The 27,507-nt window shown below is 35.6% G+C and overlaps 1 protein-coding gene across 8 annotated transcripts in view; it reads right to left on the reverse strand.

Annotated features, from left to right (window-relative positions):
* The window catches only part of LOC149132790 (uncharacterized), a 168,177-nt gene that overhangs the window by 112,479 nt on the left and 28,191 nt on the right, over nt 1–27,507 (reverse strand). For 3 of the 8 annotated variants that reach the window (XM_089363118.1, XM_089363113.1, XM_089363109.1), the window contains exon 2: nt 22,062–22,156. The gene's annotated coding sequence lies outside the window, so the exon portion shown is untranslated. Of the gene's footprint in view, nt 1–6,838; nt 7,045–22,061; nt 22,157–27,507 lie in introns of those variants that run through there. The other 5 variants (XM_089363120.1, XM_089363108.1, XM_089363117.1 and 2 more) reach the window with 5 other exon arrangements.

The following is a 27,507-nucleotide window of genomic DNA, read 5'->3' on the forward strand; positions in this document are numbered from 1 at the left end:
CACTGGGTGAATGTGATTGTGTCACAAGCAGCAGAGAGGTCGCCTTGTGCCTTACAAGTCCTCTCTATTCTACATCATCCCTGTTTGTTCAAGGAAGCTCAACTGTGAGGGAAAATAGAAGAGAAAGTAAGGTAAGTTTAAAGGGTGAGTAGATGAGAAAGTAATATATATATATATATATATATATATATATATATATATATATATATATATATATATATATATATATATATATATATATATATATATATATATATAGGGTGTGTAAGGTATTTGAGGACATACCTTATTTGAGGGGTCATTGCTGCATTTTTTGCTTGGCATGGATTTGATCATAAGACCTGTTTGCCTGTCATCCAATACTATATCCTCCTAACTATTTGGTCCCCTACTTCTTGACTGGGATCATGATAACTTGATGGAATTGTAAGGTTCAGCAATTTATTTATGATTGCTAATGGTATGAAGTAGATGTGAGATACATTATAAATTTCTCCCTGGCTAGCATGTTAGTCTGTCACCGGTAACAAACATACAAGATAATCTAATATAGCTCATAGTTGTACATATTACTCACAGATAAATGAACCGAAAACTCACCTATGTTCTTGAAGATTACATTAAGGGTACACATGTCTGTGGGATACTAAGGCACCTGCATATTAATGTTTGGGACAAATATGGGCAATACTATAACATAACTATGTTATATTCTTTGAGAGCATGTGGCATTGTTCATATTTGCTATTTGAAACATATACAAATAAATCTCAAGAAAGAAATTTCCATCCATGAACTTTCAATCTTTTGATCAACTGAACCATTTACTCATGAAATTAGCATATAAGTGGCTGAGTACTCCACAGACATGTGTACACTTAATGTAATCCTCAGGCAGGAGTCAATGTATTAAAGTGCATGAAAAGGTTGTACCATTGAACTAAATGTCCTATCAATCTGATGAGACCTCATACAGTTTCTGTGCCCTGTATGACTCACAAGCTCGGGTTCACCTCAGGTATATATATAGTAAAATACATTTGCACCAGAGTCCATGCAGTCAGTTTGAACCCAGGACCTTATGGTTGCAAAGCAAATTTCTTAACCAATCAGCCATATTTACACTGTTATATTCCCATCAACATCTTTATTCATTTGATCATTATAATCGTTAAAATGACCATTATCAACTTTTTTGATGATAATAATTATGGCAGTAGACAATAGAACTGGTAGAGCAACAGGCCAAATGTCTTGTGATTGTTAGTTATGGCCATTTATGTTCTGACTTCGATTCTTGCTGATGTTTACTTTGTTTTTGGTGCTTTCTGAGATTGATAAAAAAAACTATCAGTTGGATACTGTTGTCGACATAATTAACCACATTTTCTTTCCCTACAAAGCTTGTGTGTGTTTGTGTATGTATGTATGTTTGTATGTATGTATGTATGTATGTATGTATGTATGTATGTGTGTGTGAGCATAAGTGTGTGTGTGTATGTGAGAGTGACCTTGAGTGAGTGTGTGTGTGTGTGTGTGTGTGTGTGTGTGTGTGTATTAATATTAGAAATCTCAGTTATTGTTTCAATCATCACCGTCTTCATCATTATCAATGGAAATGGTTGAAACACTAGCGTGATAGACTAAATACCTTGTGGTACTATCTAATTACATCCCTTATATATTCTGAGTTCCAATCTGATCAAAGCTGACCTTGCCATTCTTTCTTCCGGTGGGTGGGTGGGTGGGGGGAGTAAGTGTCGATAACATAAATACCAATCAAGTAAATGAAGTTGATTTAATGGAGTACAGCTCTGCTCACACTAAATTTCTTGGCCTTGTGCCGAGGAAATAAATAATTATTATAAGTAGATAGACACATTATTCCTTTTAGTTTAGAAATAAAAGATTCCTTGTTCAAATCCAGTCTGGTACTATGCACACATCCCGGGAATAAGACACTTGATTGTAATCACAGATCAAAGTAATTGAAATATAGTGTTGATATAATGATTAAAAAATATTTTTTTCATATTTAAAGCTAAAGTCATCATCATTGTCATCATCATCATCATCATCATTATCATCATCACCATCATCATCATCATCATCATCATTATCATCATCACCATCATCATCATCATCATCATCATTGGTTTTCCACATAGGCATATGGCGTCTAACTTTTGAATTTGAATTTAGATGATAATACTGAATCCAGTACTTGAGTAGTACTTTATTTGGTTAACCCTTGGAAGAACGAAAGACAGAGTTGACCTCAGCAGGATATGAACTCAGAAAGTAAAGGAATATAACTGAGTACAGAAAGGTATTTTGCCCATCACTGCTGATCTAAGCACCAGGCCAGAATTTCTTGGATTTTTGAGAGGGAAGGGGTTTAGTCAATAAAATCAACCCCCGTGCATGACTGTTACTTTATTTTATTGACCTCCAGAAGAACGAAAGGCAAAGTTGATCTTGGTGGGACTTGAACTTGAAATTCAAAGGTCCATGACTAAATACTGCAAGATGTTTAGCCTGACACTCTTACGATTCCATCAGACTATCACTCCATAAAAATATTGTTAACAACTACTTATGTCAAACATTTAAACATTTAATCATTATTATAATATTTTGGAAAGACTGAATGATGAACCGGAAGGGTTGGTTTATAGGGCTTCAAACAAAATAGGCTGAAGTCATTTAATTTTTTTTCACCTAATTCTGAAATCAAATATTATAGTAATCAGGTTTCCTCTTTTTATCTTTCTGCGGGAAGGTGTAAACAACATAAGTACCCAATCAATTGCTCCAAAATGTTCTGGCCTAGTGCCGTAGTGAAAAATCATTATTATATTGTTACTACAATATTATCTGCACTAGATACATAGTTTAATCATGGGTTGTACTGCTAAAGGCTGAAATAAGTCCAAAAATTATATATTATTTAGAGCCACTGTCATTCATTTGTGGCTAGTCACTATAATTATTTATCATATTTGATGGTACATTCATTGAATTTAGAGTTCAGTTACAAAAAATGATTCCCTCATCGTTAAATAATATATGTAAGTTAAATAATATATGTACATATGCATGTATATATATATACTTACATACATGTGGTACACACACACACACACGAACACACATATGTATATATATATGTGTGTGTGTGTGTGTGTGTGTGTGTGTGTGTGTGTGTGTGTGTGTGTGTGTGTGTGTGGAGGTGCAATGGAGGTGCACATACCATTGTGGTTTCAATTCCCAGACTTGGCGTTGTGAGTGTTTAATGGGCGAAAACACCTAAAGCTCCACGAGGCTCCAGCAGGGGCTGGTGGTGAACCCTGCTGTACTCTTTCACCACAAATTTCTCTCACTCCTTCTTCCTGTTTCTGTTGTACCTGTAATTCAAAGGGTCAGCTTTATCACACTCTGTGTCACACTGAATCTCCCCGAGAACTACGTTAAGGGTACAAGTGTCTGTGGAGTACTCAGCCACTTGCACGTTAATTTCATGAACAGGCTGTTCCATTGATCGGATCAACTGGAACCCTCGTTGTCGCAGCTGACAGAGTGCCACGATATATATATATATATATATATATATATATATATATATATATATATATATATAAGAAATTAAATAAACAACAAGAGAACAGAAAACTATGCAAAGAACTTCATTAGTATCACTATTCTTAAGTGATGTATATATATTATGTCACCTTGGGCATTTAGTATATAATATCTTTTATAATCCTGGGTTGACCAAAGCCTTGGGAGCTGATTTGGTTGATGGAAACTGAAAGAAGTCTGTCAATTATATGTGTGTGTGTGTGTGTGTGTGTGTTGGTATCTCATTGTCTTGACTTTGAATGCTTGTAAACAAGTGCCTCAAACATACAGAAGGTATCCTTTATTTCCAATCTTCCATGAAAACATTGTCTAGCCGTGGAGGAATATTACCTTACTTGGAAGCAGGTGAGGGTTGGCAACAAGAAAGGAATCCAGCCGTAGAAAATCTGCCCATGAATTAGGTTCTTTTGATGAGCTGATGAAACTTTAAGTTACTTGGAGACAAATAAAAGAATGAAATTCTTATCATTGAACAATATATGTAACTCCCGTCACATGTGGTGAGTACCGCTTTTTTTGTTTGTCTACTCACTTGCATGTGTGTATATGTACATATATATATAAAATCCAAATGAGAAGACAAAGAAAGAGTTTATCATATCTTTAATGACCAGTTACAATTGTTTCTGTACCACTCTGTTTTTAACAGCAAATCATGCAAAATTTCCATATGAAAAGTTATGTAATATTTGCAGTTTTAAAGATTAGAGTGGCACTTTATCAAACTTGCATCAAAGGTGCACCTTACATTGTGCATTGACATATAAAATTATATATGTATGCATGCAGACACACACATGCATGCATCCACACACACATGCACGCACACACATAATACACACACACATAATACACACACACATATAGATGATAAGTATCCATTGGTGGTACTAGAAGTATCCAACGTTTAGTGGAAAGTACTTAATACATGATAAATGCAGTGTGAAAGAGATTTATACTAACTAAAATTAATATTTATCAGAAAAGAAAACCATACATGTTTGTGTATGTGTGTGTGTGTGTGTGTGTGTTAATATATTGAACATTTTTCAAACTGTCTTGTTAGCACTATTATGCAAATTAGATTGACCAGTTAAGTGAAGCCCAAGTTTACATACACTATAAACAGGTATAAGCTACCAATCTCTTTGCAAAAAGAAGGTGAAGGTCTAAGTAGACTAGAAACTGATAAAATCTCATTTTTCTCTGCTTGTGGAGAGATAGGACTTGTTATGTAGCCTCTTGTTTACTTTTTCACAGTAAGATTAATGCTATATGTTTATTACAAAAGGCACATATAAAATTTCATATTATATACCCCCAAATACACACACACATATACATATGTGTATATATTTATAATACATATATAATGCTTTATAAATATATGTATGTATGTATGTATGTATATATATATTCATATATAATAATGATAACCCTTTTTAGTATAAGCACAAGGCCTGAAATTTGGGGGAAGGGGGAAAGTTGATCACATCAACCCTAGTACTTGACTGAGACTTAATTTATTGGCCCCGAAAGGATGCAAGGCAAACTCGACCTCGGTGGAATTTGAACTCAGAACATAGTGGCAGATGAAATACTGCTAAGTATTTCACCCTGCATGCTAATGATTCTGCCAATTTGCCACCTTATTATTATTAATAATAATAATAATAATAATAATAACAACAACAACAACAACAACAACAACAACAACAATAATAATGATAATAATAATAATATGAAGATGGAAATTCACAGGCTTTAATTATGCATATGCACACATACACATAATATATATTGTAAACATTTATTATATAATATACATAATATACTATAATGTGTGTGTGTGTGTGTGTGTGTGTGCATGATAAAAATGATGAAAAATATCTACAGGTGTTCATAAAAATGGTGCTTGCAACCACCTACTCACAAGTGTTAAGCAATGAAACCTGGATACCCCATCCCTCATCTTGTCATGGATCTTAACGTTGCCAAAACAAATATCCTGTGGCCCTCCTTCTGAGTACTGCAAACGGCTTGAGGTAATGTAGAATTAAGTGTCTTGTTTAAAAAAAAACAAAAATCACCAAAATACTTAGGGTAGACTAATTTTGAAAGTAAAAAAAATTCATTCAGATATATGAACGTGTTTTTTTTTTTGCATGTGCGTATGTGTGTGTGTGTGTGTGTGTGTGTGTGTGTGTGTATGTGTGTGTGTGTGTGTGTGTGTGTGTGTACGATGGTTACAGTTATGTCTGGATGGTGAAGATGTTAGATGCAGTGTTGAGGTTTTGTGTTTGATTCAGTTGCAGAGCCCCTCGAGCAAGTGCTCTTGTCATAGCCTGGGGTTAACCTGAATCTATTGAGGGCAACTGGGTTGATGGAAACTGTGGACACCCATTGGAATGACTTTACTTGAGGATTATATTAAGGGTAGAAGTGTCTGTGGAATACATAGCCACATTAGATATATTTAATGAGCAGGTAGTTCCATAACAGAAAGACTCAGTATCAAAACTGAAAGTGGATCTACTTACTAGTGTGTGTGTGTGTGTGTGTGTGTGTGTGTGTGTGTGTGTGTGTGTGTGTGTGTGTGTGTGTGTGTGTGTGTGTGTGTGTGTGTGTGCTTGTATGCATTTGTGTGTGACTTGTGTGCATGTATGTAATGCAAGTGTGTATGACTTGTGTGAGTGTGTGTGTGTGTTTGTGTGTGTATGTGTGTGTGTGCATGTATGTGTGTGTGTAACTTGTATGTGTGCGTTTATGTACTTAGTATGTGCATGTATGTATGCAAGTGTGTATGACTTGTGTGTGTGTGTGTGTGTGTGTGTGACTTGTATGTGCATGTGTGTATGTGTATGAGAAAGAAAAAAGCAAAGAAAACAAGTGTCAAAGAAAGATCAAGAGTAAAGACGTAGAAGAAGGCAAGAGAGAGAGAGAGAGAGATGGAAAAAGAGAAAGTGAAAAAGAAAGAAGTAAAGAGATGAAGAGAAAAAATAACAAAGAAATAAAAAAAATATAGAGAGAGACAAATCAAGTAAAAAACAACAAAATGTAAATTTTTTTTTTTTGTAAAAAAAAATGGAAAAGAACACACAAAAAAAAACCCTACAGAAAAATGTAAGAAAGCAAAGTAAGACTGAAAGAAAAGGAAAGAAAGATTCTAGAAACAGTATATTAAATTCTATATTACCTGGTGTACGAACTCTAAGGTAGACATGGGAAAGGGTGAGGGTATGCAGCCACCGCCAGTACGAATACGAAATGATGAGAAACTGGCAGGACTGCTCCTGATATATATATCAGGTGTGTGTGGGTGTATGGCTATCTGTGTGTGTGTTTATGTGATTGTATCTGTTACTGCACATGTGTGTGATAGACTGAGAGACAGAGAAAGGGGGGAATGAGAGAGAGAGAGAGAGAGTGATACAGAGAGAGAGACAGGGAGAGGGAAGGATACAGACTATTGGCTGAAGGAAGAAATGGCATGAGTTATAAATACATACATAGATAAATAGACATGCACACACCCATACATGAATACACCAATATATGGATACATATACACATGCACGCACACACACTCACACATATGAACAAGAGAGACAGAAAAAGTGAGAGAGATTGTGTCTGTAAGAGAGAGAGAGCGAGAGAGAGAGAGAGTAAGAGAGAATGAGAAACAAAAGTGGTATCAACTATTGAGTGGTTGGGTGAGTTGAATACCCAATTACTAAGTAAAAAGATGTGTTGTGCATGTGTGTATCTTGTGTTGTGCTGTGTTCATGTGTGTGTCGAATGCATGTATGTGTTATGTGTGTGTGTGTGTGTGTGTGTGTGTGTGTGGTTGTGCTTACGTGCATTTGAATCTTCTTTATCACTACATAGTAACTCTAGCATAACACACACACACATTTAACCAAACAGGACAAAAAAATCCTACTTGGATTATGTTACCAACAGAACACATATACTCATACATATACATACACTAATAGCGACGCATACACAAACTACAATACTCTCACTCCAGCAAACTCATATATGTATATAAGTATAACAGACACTAGTTAGATTCTGATACAACTAGTGTCAAGTTCCTCTGTTCCTCTGCTCTGAGTATTTTTTTTTATTCATAACCTTAGTATCCTCGGGGAAAATACACAAACACATGCATAGAAGCAGACCATGTCAGCTTGAAAAATCTGTGTTCACACACCTACACATACACACGCGTCAAGGTCACCAGCCCTCTTCCACACGCACATGCACCTTCGTTTTGGGATCACCGCTACTTAATTATCTCCCCTTCTTCCTAGCTCTCCTGTGTGACCCCTCTGTCCGGCATTCACCATGATAGATCGCTAGCCACTACACATTCTTTATTTTCTCTCCTTGTTTCTTTCTGTGTTCCTTTCTGTGGAAGAGCATAGGCTTGAAACGTTAAAGACTTTAAACTAATACATCTGTTTGTTATCTACACCACCTGTCATTGTCTTTTGTTTTTTTTTTGTGAATTCTCCCTATATATATACACATATATATATATATATATATACACACTTATATGGAGGTCAAATCAATAATGAGTATGATCACTGCTTCTTTTTGAGCTGCAAAGTGAAGATTATTTGCAGCTTTTTACTGCAATTATGACATAAATGTTTCTTTTTAGTTAAGTGCAATGCAGAATCATGTCTGCAGAAAGCACTGGCACCGGTACCACATAAAGAGCATTCGTGCTGGGGTTACATGAAAAACAGGCACCTGTGATAGCGCTATGTAAAAAGTAGTTGGTGTTAGGAAGGGTATCCAGCTGTAGAAACCATGGTAAAGCAGATGACTGGGGGCTGGTGGAGCAATCTGGCTTGTTAGCTCCTGCCAAACCATCCAACCCATGTCAGCATGGAAAACGGGTATTAAATGATGAGGGTTATGTATATGTATGCATGCATGTATGTATGTGTGTGTGTGTGTGTGTGTGTGTGTGTGTGTGTGTGTATGTATATGTATGAAGGTATGTATATATGTGTATATAAAAAAACATTAAATCAGGAAATAAGATTTTATCTCCTTGCTACCAACAATGGACATGTAATATCAATGAAATTCTATCACTACATCATTCAGAAAATGAGGCTAATAAAGTCTTGAAATGTTAATGAACTTAGGTACGTAGCTATCTCAATCTAAACACAAAGGCCCAATGAGGAAATATATGAAAAATATTAATTAAAAAGGTTTTTCCAGTACAACAGGCATAGCTGTGTGGTAAAAAGCTTGCTTCGCAACCACATGGTTCTAGGTTCAATCCCACTGTGTGGAACTTTGGGCGAGTGTCTTCTGCTATAACCTCAGGCCAACCAAAGCCTTGTGAATGGATTTGGTTGATCAAAACTGAAAGGAACCCATTGTGTGTGTGTGTATATATATATATATAAATATATATATATTGGGTTGGTGCATAATTATTGTGGCTTTTTTCAACAAATTTTATTCAACAAAAACAATAACATCTTTAAATGATTATTCCGGAGCATATTCACCATCTACTTCAATTACTGCTCCCCATTTGTTTGGCAGATGGTCAGGCTGTCATTTAAAGATGTTTTTGTTAAATATTGTTGAATAAAATTTGTTGAAAAAATTATGCACCAACCCAATATATATATATATATATATAATTGGAAAAGTTGGAGTCAACAAGGTGTATGGTTGAACATTTATTTGAAATCACTACTATTGTTTCTATGCAATGTAATTCTCCAGGCTTGCAGGTACTTGGTTATGCAACTGTTATATGTGTATGTTTATGTGTGTGTGTGTGTGTGTGTGTGTGCCTGTGTTTGTCCCCTTCAACCGCCATTGCTTGACAACCGATGCTGGTGCATTTATACCCCCGTAACTTAGACACTTACCCAAGTTGACATGCAGTAGAACTGAACCTGGAACCATGTGGTTGGGAAGCAAACTTCTTACCACCGCAACATCTGCACTTTTGTCTGTTTATAGACAGATTTTCGTCTGTCACTTTGATGATATCAAACACGTTTTCTTCATTTGCACTCAACACAATTCTCATTTTGCAAACATCAAGTTGCCTAACATTATTACCTTCATTGAAATATTGCAAATGTCTTGGAATGTAATACTTCATTTTCAGAGATTAGATGATGTTTCAGATTGAGGTATGTTTTATTCCTATTTTTTTAATGGTATTCAATGAGAAGACAGATGAGAAGCAGCAGCCTTAATCAAATTTTTCATCAAATGCTGATTTATCTCAACTGAGACAGAAACGGATCTACCACACTTTGAGACGCCATTCAATAGATCACTTTCTCTATCTAACTTGCTATTTTTGGTCTAGATAGTTAACTGGTTTTACAAATCTTCTTCCATCCTGTACAATGTACAATGGTATCAGAAGCTGTAGAAGTAGTTCATAATCCAAACATACTCATCAATTGAATATCATTTATCTATCATTATCTGCAATTTTGTAAAGTAATGGTTACATACATATATATATATATATATATATATATATATATATATATATATATATATATATATATATATATATATATATATACATATACACATATACATACATATATATATAAACATACATTCACATGCACACACATCTATGTGTGTGTGCATATGCTCCTAAATATTAGAGGATTAAAATGTTATATGCAAATTAATTAGCTGATAATAGCATAGAAACAAAGAGCTATTAATATTTCTATTATTAAACCTATGCCAATTTTTTAAATCTTATTTTAATATTATTATCATTTAATCTAATAATAATATTATTAATATTCAATGAGTTTATTAATAATATCACAATTATTTAATCTATGGCTATTAAATCCATGGGCATACACGCACATGTGCATGCACACAAGCATGCATGCATGGACACACACATGTGCATGCGTGTGCATGCACACACACACAAAGCAGCTGAAAGCAGAATCGTTTCATTAAAGTACTGAACAAAACACTCCACAGTATTTGTATCAGAACTATCTGTTCTTCATTCAAATCCTGCCAAGATCAGCCTTGCCTCTCATTTCCCCAGGGTTGGTAAAAGTGTACTGGTAACAATCAAACATTGTAATTGATTTCATTGATGATGAATTAGGAGCTGGATTCCTTAAGCCTAAAGCAGAATTGTTAGCATGGCAGGCAAAATGCTTAGCTGTATTTCATTCATCTTTACATTTTTAGTTCAAATTCTACTGAGGTCAACTTTGCCTTTCATCCCTTCAAGGTTGATAAAATAAGTACCAGCTGAGTACTAGGGTCAATGTAATTGATGTACTTGTTTCCCTAAAACAACTTTGTGCCTATAGTAGAAAGGAAGATTATTATTATTAGAGGTGGCAAACTGACTGGTTTGTTAGAGTATAGGACAAAATTCTTAGCTGTTTATCTCCTTAAACCTCCTCAAGGTCAACTTTGTCTTTCATCTTTCAGGGTCAATAAAATAAAATCCCAGTCAACATAAGTGGGGGTCAATATAATTGACTAACCCTGTTCCCACTAAAATTACTGGACTTGTACCAATTTGAAATTATTGTTATTAGAGCTGGCAGAATTGTTAGTGCATTGGACAAAATACTTAGCAGCATTTCTCCTGGTTCTTTAAGTTCTGAGTTCAAATTCCATTCTGGTTGACTTGGTCTCTTATCCTTTTGGGGGAGTTGGGTTGATATAAGTGACTTACCCCCTTACCCAAAATTGCTAGCCTTAAGTCAAAATTTGAAACCATTATTATTATTATTATTATTATTATTATTATTATTGGGCAGCGAGCTAGCACAATTGTTTGCATACAAGGCAAAATGCTTAGCAGTATTTAGTCTGTCTTTACGTTATGAGTTCAAATTCCACCAAGGTCAACTTTGCCTTTAATCCTTTTGGGGTCGATAAATTAAGTACCAGTTGAATACTGGAGATCGATGTAATTGACTACTCCCCTCCCTCTAAATTTCAGGTCTTATACCTATAGTAGAAAGGATTATTATTATTATTATTATTATGACTATTATTATTATTAAGGTAACTGGCAGAATTGTTAGCATGCCAGATGAAATACTGCTAAGCATTTCATTTGTTGCTATGTTCTAAGTTCAAATTCTGCCAAGGTCAACTTCACTTTTCATCCTTTTGGGTCAATAAATTATGTACCCACCCCTGAAAATTTCAGGCCTTGTGTCTTTAGTAGAATGGATTATAATTATTATTATTATTATTATTATTATCATTTGAGGGGCAGAGTAGCAGAAGCAATAAACGTGCCTTACAATATTTAGTTTCAACCTCCTGTGTTCTGTGTTCGAATTCCACTAGGGTCACTAGCTTTTATCTCATTCTTCACCAAAATAAGTTATGTACTGAATTGGGATTGCTTCCACCACCATTTATACCCCATCGCCACCTCCTCTTTCAGATTTGTGGCTTTCTGCCAATGTAGGAAATAATTGTTAATTTAGCACTGTTGTGTTGCTTGAAGACTGGGTTTTTGGATTAGCTTCCACTGAATTTCTGCCAGAGCCAAGAAATGTGGCTCTATGCAGTTGTTTGGTGTGTCAGATATTGCAACTAAAGTCTGACAATTCAAACTGTATTGTCTTAGAGAAAGACATTGGATAATTTGGTTGTGGATTCCTTGCACGTAGTGAAAATACAGGATGGTTACACGGAATGGCTATGGTTGGAATGTCTTTGATTATATTATATAGATTTGTTTGATCAAGGCTGGTGTGCAGCTAAACAACAACACCAACAGCAACAACAACAGCAACACCAACAACAGCAACAATACCAACAACGACTGCAGTGGCAGCAGCAGTAAAAGCAAGAAGAAAGAGAAGGAGGAGGAGAAGAAGAAGAAGAAGAAGAAGAAGAAGAAGAAGAAGAAGAAGAAGAAGAAGAAGAAGAAGAAGAAGAAGACGAAGAAGAAGAAGAAGAAAGAGAAGAAGAAGAGGAAGAAGGAGAAGAAGAAGAACAACAACAACAACAGCAACTGCAGTACTAGCAGCAAAAACAATAACAACAAGAAACAACAACAACAACATCTATTGCTGAATCTCCTTTAGTCCTTAACCCTTTAGTGTTTAAACCGGCTGTATCTGGGCCCAAATATTCTATACATTTTATGCTCAAACTGGTCAGAACCAGCCTCTCACACCTACCCTGCAATGTCATTCTAAAAACAAACAATTACATCTTTCCTATCTTGAAGCTACAAAATAATATCAGATAAATATTTTTTTAAATGTGAATAAATAAGGATTACTTTTGATAAATTAATCTGAACGCTAAAGGGTTAAGATATTTTGATGTGACCTCCACCATTAAATTTTTCTGTTAGAATATGAAGGAAGAAGATATTGCAAGTATGAGATGTCAACTGTTTCACTCACACTCACGCTCAGGAGACCATTTCTGTTAACAATAAGAATTGAATACTTCACCCCATGCAGTGAGTCTTTTCTCAGACAGGATTCTAATTACTCTGTAGCTATCTGTCTACCTAAGTATTCGTTAGTGTTAAAGGTGGTGGGGGGGGGAAGCAAGTGGTGGTATGTGTGGGGTTACTCAAGACTAACTAGGCGAGTGGTGCTTGATAAGGAAACAAGATGGGAGGGAGGCAGGCAGGGCGTGGGGGAAGGGGGTGGGGGCAGGGGTGGGGGCAGGGGTGGGGGCAGGGTGAGGGTGAGTTAATGAGAAATTAGCTAGAACAACAATATTGGTAACATCAGCTTCGGTAACAACTGCGGCAGGTAGTAACACTATCAACGGAACCTGTCGCAGAGTCTCTTCACGGTCTCTTAGTTTGCTAGAAATAGCAGTGAAATAATTCTCAAGCTACACCTTATCACTTTACAAGTAAAAAGTATTAAATACACTTGTAGTTTTAGATACACTTTGTCTGAAAACAAAAGGAGAAAATAATACAGGGTGAACATGGTTAGAATATCTTAGATTGTAATTCTTGCTTGATCGGTGCTATTTTGGTGCTTTGTGCCTGGGGATGGCGGAGGGTGGGGTATTAAGGGAGAGGGGACAGAGCAGGTTTCTGTTGAGGTATTTTTATATGGCTACTCACATAAGCCACATACACATACATGCACGCACACACGTACTCACACATACACACACACACACACACATACATTTTGGTGAGATGAATATACTTCAATCAACTGAGATTGCAATTAGGAGACAAAATCTCCCTCTATATGTGTTGAAAATCTAAAAATGAACAGCTCCAATAACATCAGATAATTCAAATTTTTGGTAAAACAAAGATAATGCAGTCAAGAATGGGATTTTGTCTTTAAAAGCCAAATGGTAAAAACAACAGACATGCTTTGATGTTAAACCTCCTCAGCAAAACATCTCCAGCTCAGTTGGCAAGACTCAGAGAGGATCAATGTATAATGAATACAGAGATAAGTAGTGAACTTAATTATGAATATCAACAGGATAAATATGCCGTCAGTACTCTGATATAACTCTAGTATATTTGAAGGATGACATTGTTTGAGACCTAATACTTTCCCATATGTACTTGGTCTTCAGCCAAACAGCTTCTGATTCAAGTCAACACCCAAACAACTTCTGAACTCAGTCAAATATCCAAGTAATTTTCGAAAACACAATCAATATTTATGCAACCTATGTAGTCAGTCAATACCAAGCATCATTTTAGCTATGTCCAAATCAAAGCAACTTTTGAAATCTGTGACATGTTTAAGTACTTTTTTAACTCAGCCTGTAGCTGAATAAATCTATTAAAAAAAAAAAAATTCTGCATCTAGTCAATGCTTGATAAATGTATAAATCCTGGCTATAATCAAGTTAAAATTCAATCATGGTTTAATAATTGAACTCAGTTGATACACCAAGCAACCTTTGAACTCTTGAACTCAGTCAAAACACCAAGCAACCTATGAATCCAGTCAATGTTTGTTTCAAGAAACTTCTGAACTCAGATGGTGACGGTGTTCAAAAGTCACTTTAAAAGAGACTTTTGAATACCGTCAATGACTCCAAACAACTTTTAAACAAATTAATAGCTCCAAGCAACTTCTGAATGTTTTCAATGTTTCAAGCAACTTGTAAACTCAATCAACACCAAAGTGACTTTTGAACACATTCAACAACTTCAAGCAACTTCTGAACTCAGTGAGAGCTCTAAGCAACTTCTAAGTTCAGTCAATAGCAAAATGACATTTGAACACAGTCAATGGTTGCAAGCATTTTCTAAAATCAGTAAGTATTGGTTTCAAATTTTGGCACAAGGCTGGCAATTTCGTGGGGGGGGGGGATAAGTCAATTACATCAACCTCAGTACTCAACAGGTACTTATTTTATTGACCCTGAAATGACAAAAGGCAAAGTTGACCTCAGTGAAATTTGAATTCAGAACATAACGACAGATGAAATGCTGCTCAGCATTTTGCCTGGCATTCTAAAAATTCTACCAACTCACAAGCAATTTTTGAATTCAGTGCACAAGAAATTTTTACCAGGTTGACTGACACCCTGTACAAGAATCATTTCTATCTCAATTCAACCCTTAGTTCCTTGCAGTTAAAAACACCTTTTGGGGTTTCTGCTTGTTTATTTATTTTTCGTATTCGTTACCTCCTTTTCCTCTTAGTCACAGAGAAAAAAAAAAAGAAGGTTGCTTTCCCCACTGTCTCCTACTCACTTAGGTTGTCTTAATGCTGAATATAGCAACAATATGAATAGCAGATACATCATGAAATCTACTGCCTTTTCACTCATGCAACCTCTCAATAAGGGCCTTTAACACCAACCCCTTCCCCCCACTCCTTCTCCTTCTCTGAACTGATTGAGTTTCATGTTTCAAGTTTCAGAACATGTGAGTGTATAGTTGAAAACAGAAAGGAAAACTACAAATCTCAGTCTGTCTGTTTGCCTGTCTGTCTGTGTCAATCTCTTCCTCTTGTATATATACACACACAGACACTCAGGCAAATGCACAGAAAGACTTAATATACCAACACTCAGACACATTTACAAACATATATAAATACATACATATGTACATACAAACATACACAAACACTGCATTCACAGATACACAAACACATATACAAGTACATCTCTCTCTCTCTTTCTATCTATCTGTCTATATATATATATATATATATATATATATATATATATATATATATATATATATATATATGTATGTATATATTTAAATATAAATTTGTAATGTAATATATGGATTCATAGAATTATGTGGCTTTCACAGAAAGCTCCTCTAACAGCCAGTCATTAATCCTAAGGATGTCAAGTGGTTAAATAGATATAGTCACCTCTCATACCTCCTGACATTTTATGGTTCTTATATATATATATATATATATATATATATATATATATATATATATATATATATATATATATATATATATATATATAAGATCCAGGGTTCGAGGTGTAGGAAGAAAGTTAGTTTCATTTAATCAAGATATCCTTGACCTGAAGAGTAGCCTGTGGTATGCACCTTGCTTGGATATTTACCAATTCTGAGGTTCTGTTCACTATGAAACATATGTAGCCCCGATCTTATCTACTCCTTTCCTTAACTCTTATATATATATATATATATATATATATATATATATATAGCAAAAGTTTAGATTCAGATGAATATGGTACTTAAGTTGAGGCACCAGAATTTAGTACGGTATTATCCATACAATTTCAAAGTAAGGTGATTAAAATCAAAATAAGCAACAAGGATATATATATAGCTAGATATATACATACATACACAAACACACACACACACACATATATATATATGCAGACATACACACACACACATATATATATATCCATACATACATGCATTCATACATATATATAATATACATACATACATGTGCACATATAGACATGTACATATTGTTCTACATACAACAACAACAACATGGCACCTGTATAATCTTTCTGAATAGTTGTTGATGATGGTGGTGATGGTGGTGGTACATGAATTGGTTGATTCTCACAGATGGGAGATGAAGTTTAACAGTCTATTCTATTATTGTGCGTATGTGTGTACGTGTGTACATGCATCTGTGTGCATGTGCCTGCACATGTCTCTGCACCTGCATGCACATAATTTTGTCTGCGTGCAAGTGTCACTTGCATGCAGACTAAAGCGTATATCCATGCAAGTGTGTTTGTGTGTGCATGCTAGTGTGTGTGTGTATGTGGTGTGTGTGTATAAGCTAGTGGCTGTGTGAGTGTATGCACATGAAAGTGTGCTGTTTTGACAGAGATTGCCTTATATTTACCAATAGAAGAACGAACAATAGCTGTCTGTCTCTGTGTATGTGTCACTGTCTACCTGCCTCCTCCCTACTTCAAAGAAATCTACCTGTTTATTAATCAACTTATTTAACAACATTTGTACCTAGTTATCTATCTAGTCCGTTTTCTATCTAGCTATTCATATATCTGTTAACTATTTATATCTCTCTACCTATCTACCTATGAACCTGCCTATCTACCTAAATACCTACCTATCTACTTCATACTTACTTAATAAATAGATACATCTATACCTATTCATCTGTCTTCCTACCTCTCTTTCTGTCTGTTTATCTATCAATCTATGTTAGATATCTACCTAAAGACACACAGCTAAATAAACCTATATCCAAGCATCTGTCTGTGTGTCCATGCATGTGTTCGTCTGTGCATCTGTACATGCATCCATCTGTGCGCCTGTGTGTCTGTCCCTCTGTCCATCCTTCAATCCACCCAGCTACCTATCTATCAGTCAATCTAATTATAGGTATATCTACCAATCTACCAATCTGCCTACCTAGGTACCCACCTGAAGACAGAGTCACCTACAGTTGTCTGTCTGTCTGTCTGTCAAATCAGCCTACCTAGCTACATACCTACATAAAGATAGATACATCTATAATTGTCTGTCTGCCTGTCTGACAATCTGTCTGTCTGTCTACCTATCCATCCATCTGTTCATCCATCCATCCATCATCTATTATGATTATAGGTATATCTACCTACCTACATATCCACTGAGAGATAGATAGATACACCTATGTCTGTATGTCAGTCTGCCTGTCCATCTGTTTGTCTGTCTATTGTCATTGTTTAGCCTAGTTATTCAGGTATCTTTACAACACCTACAATGAAATCTGTGAATATTCTTCATCCTAAAGAATTGTTTTCCCAAACCAAACCAAATTACAAGAATTCAAATGAAGCAAGATAAAGAATAGGGAGACAGAAGTGAGATCAGAACAGGTGTATTATTTCAGCATAACAGCGCTATTTTGGCAAAAGAAAAAAAAGCAAAGAAAAGAAAGGAAAGAAAAAAAAAAAGGGGAAAGATCAGCAGAAAATAGGGGCTCTGGTGGTAAGAAGATGAATAAGAAAGTTGCTGGGGTTAGGTAGGTAGAGGGCTGAAGAATATGTTATTAGGTTTCCAAAGAACTTCTCAAACTTCTGACTCTCACCATACTGATGTGACAGCTTCTTCTCTGAGAAGTGTTTTGCTTCAATACAGATTATTTATATCAGGTAGGTATGAGGGATATAGGAAGATAGATAGGTAGATGTTCCTATATGCAGATAGATAGATAGATAGATAGATAGATAGATAGATAGATAGACAGACAGACAGACAGACAGACAGACAGATAGATAAGTAGGTAGATAGATAGATAGATAGATAGGTAGATAAATAGATAGATAGATAGATAGATAGATAGATAGATAGATAGATAGATAGATAGATATTTGTATTTATGTACCTATCTATCTTAGTTAGGTAAGTAGGGAGGTACACTTATAAAGAGATAGACAAAATATTTACATCAGGCTTTGAAGTCTGGAGAAATACTTAGTATTTGTGGGTAAGGTTATAATTAACATACTAAGAATAAATGTTAAGACTGTGTCTGTTGACATCTCTCTTTCTCAATTGGTTTCTTCTTCAAGTCAAATAGGTAGCCTTTATGAAGTCAGTTGTCTTGCTAGAAATAACAACCATATCTCCATGGAATTATACCTTTCTGTCTTATAAAAGGTCTTTTTTGGATAATAATCATATTCTGGGTTCCCAGCATATCAGCTAAAGACAAGATGGTCACAAATGTCTTTGATCTGGACTGACCTGTGACTAAACAAATTAGACAAACCAAGCTATAGAAGAAGCCTCTATGATAGGCATTGGCAACCTTTTACAAAAAGTGGGCCACATGAGACATGGCTCATCATGAGATGAGTTTAAATTCCACCAAGGTTGACTTTGCCTTTCATCCTTTCGGGGTTGATAAATTAAGTACTAGTTGCATACTGGGGTCGATCTATTTGACTTCCCCACTCCCCAAAAATGTTGGGCCTTGTGCTTAGAGTAGAAAAGAATACTACAGACCAGTTGAGTGTGTCCCTTAGTGGCTGATGATATATGCATCTCTGATCACAAGCAGAATTAGTGGGGGAGCATCATAGCCATGTGTTGAGAGTAATTCTTTGAGGTTTGAGTAATTCACCTTTGGAAAAATGATTGTTTTGTTCATCATCCTTAAACAACCCTTATTCAGGGACCTTTTGCAAGGCATGGGCTACTTGACCCGAAAAAAATTCTAACTGGGCCCTACCTGCAAAGTCATGCGCTGTTTATCTTGATATGAGATCACCATGTCGCGCACATATGGCTGTAATGCATGTGCCTGGTGTACCCTTAACAGACGGCTAGTTCTGATGGGTATATTGGGCTTCATATATTTTACCCCAGTGTCACTTTGATGGCATGCACTGCTCTCTCACTCAATAATAATAATAATAATAATAATAATAATAATGATAATAATAATAATAATAATAATAATAATAATAATAATAATAATAATAATTTATTTCTTTTATTGTCCACAGGGGGATAAACATAGAGGGGACAAACAAGGACAGACAAGGGGATTAAGTCGATTACATTGACCCCAGTGATTAACTGGTACTTATTTAATTGACCCTAAAAGGATGAAAGGCAAAGTCGACCTCAGCAGAATTTGAACTCAGAACGTAATGGCAGATGAAATACCGCTAGGCATTTTACCTGGCGTGCTAATGTTTCTGCTAAAAATTTAGGGGAGAGATTGGTTGATTGTATTAGCTCCAGAATTTGAAAAATACTTTATTTTATCAGCTCCAGAAGGATGAAAAGCAAAGTCAACCCATTGCAGGATTTGAGCTCAGGACATAAAATAAAGAGCTGTGACTCAGGAAAAAGCAATGTTTGTCTGCTGCTCTAACCATTCTGCTAATCAATTGCCCTTCTTCCTCCATTAACAATGATAATGATTTTCCATATATTTAAAATCAGCTGAGTCATTGCTGCTGCCATTATAGGAAATTAAAAAAAAAAGTATGGCTGTAGCACCATAATAGAAATTGTAGAATAGCATTTACTGACAGCTTATTGGTACAAATATTTGTATGGTTTTTGCCAAGATTTATAAGATCACCTTGGTTATAGTAAAACACACATCATACAGATAAATGCAATACAACACTTTTTATTTTTGTGTGTATGTATGTGCTTGCATGAATTATATATTTTAATGTATGTTTGTGTGCGAGCATGCGTGTGTGTGTGTGTGTGCGTGTGCGTGCAAGTGTGTATGTGTATATATATCATAACCCCCAAAGTATAACAGCACGTGTGTGTGTGCATATGAGTGTGTATGTATATATGTGTGTGTTTATATATATATATACATAGACACACGCACACATATATATACACCTGTATATAATATATATATATATGTGTATGTATATAATATATATGCATGTATATATCCTCATAATATAACAGCATATGTGTATGTGTGTGTGTGTGTATGTGCATGCGTGTGTGTGTGTATATGTATATATATATTTATATATATATATATATATATATATATATATATATATATATATATATATATATATACATACACATGCACACAGCTACAGAGTTGGGGTATGCATATTTTGTATGCATATATGTATTAAGTATATATTGGTTTTGGTGGTGGTGTTTATGTGTGTTGTATATATATAAATGTATATGACACACACATATATATGTATATATTATACATATCTATGAATACCCACATACAAGAGAATGCACATAGCTAAGTAACAACATATATGTGCATGTGTGTGTTCATATATATATACACACACACACACGTATCTTATGACAGTACAGTAAACTCAGACGCACACACACACACACACACACGCAAACAAACAAACACACACATTCATCTCTGATATTTGTGCTTCTGATAAATGATGATGTTAAGACAAGCTTGAACGCCAACTTATTTGAAGCATGTTTTTTTTTTTCCCATGTTCATAAATTTCTCAACATGATGTAGATTTTGATGACGACCATGATGACGATGAGAAGACATTTATAGAGCACAGCTAGCAGTTATGCTTCTGTTTGTGAACCAAAGAATGGTCTCAGAGATTTGTACAATTCTTAAAAAGGATGGAAAGAATTTGTAAGTTCTACAAAATAACAATCTCAGTCAATAAAGATAGAGTGTTTTTTTTTGTTTTTTTTTTGCAGGCATAGCCATGTCGTTAAGATGTTCACTTTGCAACCAATAAGTTCTGGGTTCAATCCTGCCATGATATTTTGGGAAAGCGCCTTCAAATGCAACCCTGAGTTGGCCAATACCTTGCGAATATAACTTAACAAATGGAAATTGTGGAGAAGCTTAAGGTAAAATGGTAAGGTCATCTCATGTGTGTGTGTGTGTGTGTGTGTGTGTGTGTGTGTGTGTGTGTTTGTATGTGTGCATGTGCATGCATGCATGCATATGTGTGTGTTTGTGCATGCATGTATTTGTATGTGTGTGTGTGCATGCATATAATCTTCCTTCAGTCTTCAATTCTTGATGGGGTTGTAAGGGTATGTTAAGTCTAGCAGAGCCCCATCCCTATTCAGGCTTCATCACAGTGAGTTTTTTTTTTTTTTTGAAGAAGAAGAAGAAGAAAACAGACAGGAACAGATAGCAACATGGAAGGAACTGATCCCAGTATTGCATTGGCATTATATTTATGAATCTCAAAAAGATGAAAGGTAGATTTGACTTTTGCATGGTTTGAACTCAGAGTACAGAAACCAGAACAATATCCACATATATACATATATATATATATATATATATATATATATATATATATATATATATATATAAAGGGAGAGAGAGATTGCTAGATAGACAACAACAGCTAATAATAATAATAATAATAATAATAATAATAATAATAATAATAATAATAATAATAATAATAATACTTTTACTAACCTTTGACATTGAGCACAAGAGCTGTGAAAATATTCATAAGCATTCCAATCTCTGAATGTTTCTGTTGGTTATATTTTTTGTAAATGAAATTCATGCTAGAAATAAAATCAAACAAACAATAGAATACAGATTACTGAGGGAAGTTACTCAGGGCCACCATCTGCGTGGCAAACAATAGTTAAGTTAGTGTTAGCATTTTCTGTAATGAACACAAAGAAAGCTGTTTAAAGAAGTAATTCTCTTATCACTTCTTGGCTCGTGTAGTGAAATCTATGCTTTGCTGAAGAGTTCTAATAAGACTGAAATATGCCTGCAGGAGTCTCCGTTATTTGCTGGAAGACTTAAAATAACATACATTGAACTCATGCTATCTTTTCCTTTCTGTGTAAGTATTTTTTAATAAACATCTTTTCCTTGCAGTATTAAATATCTTAACATAGAAAAGTTTTAGATGCGAGGTGACTAAATGGAAAAGGTGTTTGACTACCTGTGCTGAGGTCATAAGTTCAAATCCACAACAGATGTTTTCAATGTGTTCTGTATTGCTTCATCTGAGTCATTATTCAGATCATCTGCGAATGTAACCTCAGATTGATGTTTTATCCACACAGAGAGAGAGAGAGTGAGAGTGTGTGTGTGAGAGAGAGAGAGAGAGAGAGAGAGAGAGAGAGAGAGAGAGAGAGAGAGAGAGAGAGAGAGAGAGAGAGTGAACTCTCATTTATTTCATGCCATGAAATCTGAGCTAACCACCAGTTCTCAAGAACTCCCTCAAGTATTAAGAGGCATCTACTTTAATATATACAATTCATATTTTTAACATATTTACTTGAAAATATCTTTTACATGAATACATCTTTCATTTGTTTCGGTCATGAGACTGCTGCCATGCTGGAGTACAACCTTGAACAGTTTTTAGTCAAATGCATCAACCCCGGTACTTATTTTATTTTAAGCCTTTCGAGCGAGATCGTTGCCGGTGCCCCTGAACTGGCTCTTGTGCGGGTGACACATGAGGTTTCTCGAGCGAGATGAGCATGGCCGTTGCCAGTACCGCCTGACTGGCCTTCGTGTGGGTGACACGTAAAAGCACCCACTACACTCTCTGAGTGGTTAGCGTTAGGAAGGGCATCCAGCTGTAGAAACACTGCCAAATTGGAGCCTGGTGTAGCCATCTGGTTTCACCAGTCCTCAGTCAAATCGTCCAACCCATGCTAGCATGGAAAGCGGACGTTAAACGACGACGACGACGACGACTTACTCTATTGGTCTCTCTTGTTGAAACGCTAAGTTACAGGGATGTAAACACACCAACTCCAGTTGTCAAGGTGGTGGGGGACAAACACAGGCACAAAGACACACACACAAACATGTACACATATATATACATACGTATATGACAGGCTCCTTTCAGTTTCCATCTGCCAAATCCACTCACAAAGCTTTGTTCAGCCCAAGGCTATAGGAGAAGACACTTACTCAAGATGCCACATGGTGGGAATGAACCTTGAACCATGTGGTTGGGAAGCCATGCATATCTAATATATACATACTCACTTTAATATATACAATTTTGCTTACTTTAATATATACTATTGTTTTCTTAACCTTAGAGACATCATTTTTATATTTTCTTTGTGAAAGATGAAACTTAAAGATTCCCAAATCTGTTGAAGTTCCAAACAGTAATGACAATACATACATACATAAATGAATGCATACGTGTGTGTGTGTGTGTGTGTGTGTGTGTGTGTGTGTGTGTGTGTGTGTGTGCGTGTATGTGTGTATGTGTGTGTGTGTGTGTGTGTGTGTATATATCTATATATATATATATGAACAATGGACAGCTCCAGTTTACGTGTCTAAGGAGAACACTTGACATCAAGTGGTTGCAGAGAGTCTAAAATGAGACAGTTGAGACGACAACAAGCATCAACAGGATCAGTGATGGAATAAGATGCAATCACTGGAACGGGATCGGAAACACCCTCGGATAGGATCAAGAAAACGATTTTATGGTGGCACTAAAGTGGCAGCCAGAGGGGAGAAGAACTTCAGGGTGCCCTAAATTCACATGGCAAAGGACCATTGATAAGGAAAGGAGACAAGATTGGTGGAGAGGTTGGAATGAGTTCAGAACAATAACAGAAAACAGCTGATTGGAGAGATTGTGTTGTGGCCTTATGTGCCACTTGGTACAGAGAGAACTAACAAACTAATATATGTATATATATTTATATATATATATATATATATATATATATATATATATATATGTGTGTGTGTGTGTGTGTGTGTGTGTGTGTGTGTGTGTGTGTGTGTGTGTGTGTGTGTGTGTGTGTGTGCGCGTGTGTGTGTGTGTGTGTGTGTGTGTATGTATGTATATATATATATATATACGTATATTAGTTTGTTAGTTCTCTCTGTACCAAGTGGCACATAAGGCCATATATGATAATAATAATAATAATATTAGGGATAAAAATCCAAATTTACAGGTAAAAACTCAATTAAATTCAATTTATAAAAATTAAAATTAAATTAAGTTTCACGGTATAAAATATATATATATATAGTTTTAGGGAAAAGATACACACACACACACACATATATGTATATATATATATATATATATGGTAGGAAAGAAGACAGGACCCTCATATCATCAAAGGAATGGCCATCCTTGATAAGGAGTAGGGACCAACTCCATTTGCTGTACCCAGTATAAGCTATGGACACCCAAAAGATGTAGTGGAATCACAGTCAGACTAACAGAGACAACAAACTTCATATTTGGTAAACACACTGGAGCAATATACACTAAAAGCACAGGGAAAACAGACTTTTTTAAATGCCCAGATATCTCACTAGAAGTAGTCAACTTGCCTATGTAAAATAATTAACAGAGGAGTTGGAAAGCACTAAGCTTAGTGGTTAGAGCGTTGGGCTCACAATCTCTAGGTAGTGAGCTTGATTCCCAGACCAAGCTGTTTGTTGCGCTCTTGAGCAAGACACTTTACTTCACATTGCTTCAGTTCAATCAGCTGTAGAAATGAGTTGCAATGTCACTGTATCAGCTTTTGCCTTTCCCTTGGATAACATCAGTGGCGTGGAGAGGGGAGACTGGTATGAATGGGAGATTGCTGGTCTTCCATAAACAACCTTGCCCAGACTTGTGCCTCAAAGGGTAACTTTCTAGGTGCAATCCCATGGTCATTCATGACCAAAGGAGGTCTTTACTCTGGTTATTCAGAAAGAGGAATATCCAGGGTAAAAATGGGTTGGATATTACTTCTGGTAGCAATGAAGATCTTTTCCTTCCAAGTGAAGGATAGGTTGTATGATGTTTGTGTTATAACTGTTGTACTGCATGGTAGTGAAATGTGGGCTTTAAATACAGAAGAATTACAAAGGTTAGAGAGAAAGGAAGCAAGTATGCTCCAGCAGCTGCTTAATGTTTGTGTGCCTGAATGCCAGAGTACAAACAATCATATATTCAAGCGATGACAAAAGATCGAGGATCAAAATGCATCAGGAAGATTGACGATGGGCTTTTCTGGGAGTATTAGTCTGCTTTAGACTAGCGTCCTATGCAGGGGTGATATTTCTCCCATCGCTCAATGTAGATGATTACAACAATATAGATGATGATGATGATGAAGAGGAGGATGATGGTGATGATGATGATGATGATGATGGTAACAATGAAAATGTTGAAGAAAAATTTAGATGTTGATGATGATGATGACGACGACATTGATGACAAAAGCCACCACCACCACCACCACCACCTTCAATGGAGCCAATAATATTTTATAGATTCTTCGTGAAGTTCTGAAACCGGAACCTTCAATTTGGTGTCAAATGTAACCCTACCCTTTATATATCTAAACCACACCCTACTTTGTTGACACTTAAAAGACTGAATCACATTTTATCATTTTATTTCTTTCCCATCTACTTCATCCTCTTACTTCTAACCCCATCCCAGCATCTCCCTCTCTCTCTCTAGTTATAATCAGACTTTCTTTTCTTCTATATCTATCTCCTAGCCTCTCTCAAGAGTAACACCTACTCAATTCACTGCTTCAAACAAAAACAAACTGGCCTGTTCAGTGTCCTCTAAGTGTATGTAGTGTTAGACATATAAGAGAATGTTTATGCATGTGTGTGTGTATATATATAAATATATGTATGCATGTATGTATGTATGTATGTATGAATGTATGTATATACATATACACATATACATATAAAAAAACACACATGCATATGCGTATATAAAAACACACACAAATATACATATATAAAACATACACGCACACAACCACAGTATATGTATATTGATAGATAGACATATGGATAGACAGACAGATAGATAGATAGGTTGATAGATGATGAGTTTCTTCCAGTTTCTGCTTACCAAATCCACTCACAAGGCTTTGGTTGACCTGGAATTAAAATAGAATAGTAGAAGACACTTGCCCAAGGTGCTATGCAGTAGGATTGAACCTGAAACCATATGGATGGGAAGTGAACTTCTTGCTTTTCTATCTTCTGAGATCAATAATATACATATATATTTGTGTGTGTGTGTATGTATTAAGTCTCCTGTAATGTAAGGAAGCTTTTAACACACACACACACACACACACACACACACATACACACATTTAAGTGCAGCAATAGCTAATGTGTCAAATGCTGCTGGCAAATATACATATTTATAAAATATTGATGTATTTTACATATTGCAAATAGTTTTTTTTACACACACATACACACGCAAACACATACACTCATTCTTCTTACTGGTTTCAGCCATTGGCCTATGGCCATGCTGGGGCACTTCTGACAAAAGTTTGATTGATTATATCAACTCCAGTGTATTCTTTGCTACATATTTTATTGATCTTAGAAGATGAAAATGCGAAGTGAACCTAGATAAGATTTGAACTTGGAATGCAAAGGGACATAACTGTATACCTCAGAATATTTGTTTGATGCTCCACTGATTCTGCTAGCCATCTTTTGATATAGACACAAATATACATACATACATATGAATATACACACAAACATACATGCATGCATATATAATACACACACACACATATGCATACAATGATCTACCTAATATCTAAATAGATACTTAAATATCTGAACATACTTAAATGTTCTAACATGAGCAGAAATTCTGTAAACTTTCAAAGACAAGAGAGTCATTTTGTTCAAAGACCCAGCCCTGCACCTCCACTCTCTTGTTTCCTCTACTGTTTATTATTCTGGGTAGATATCAGATGTAAATCTTAAACTAGGCGGAGGAGTAATAGCAGACACAGTAGAAGTCAAACAGATGTTTGGGAGGGGTGTTATAATCTAGCCAGATTGTATACCCCAAGAGAGGGGATTGGTTGTCATATGTACTTTGGTGTTACGTTGTTACTCT

Source organism: Octopus bimaculoides, chromosome 14 (assembly GCF_046866305.1).
Source record: "Octopus bimaculoides isolate indiv1 chromosome 14, ASM4686630v1, whole genome shotgun sequence".
NCBI classification, from domain to species: domain Eukaryota; kingdom Metazoa; phylum Mollusca; class Cephalopoda; order Octopoda; family Octopodidae; genus Octopus; species Octopus bimaculoides.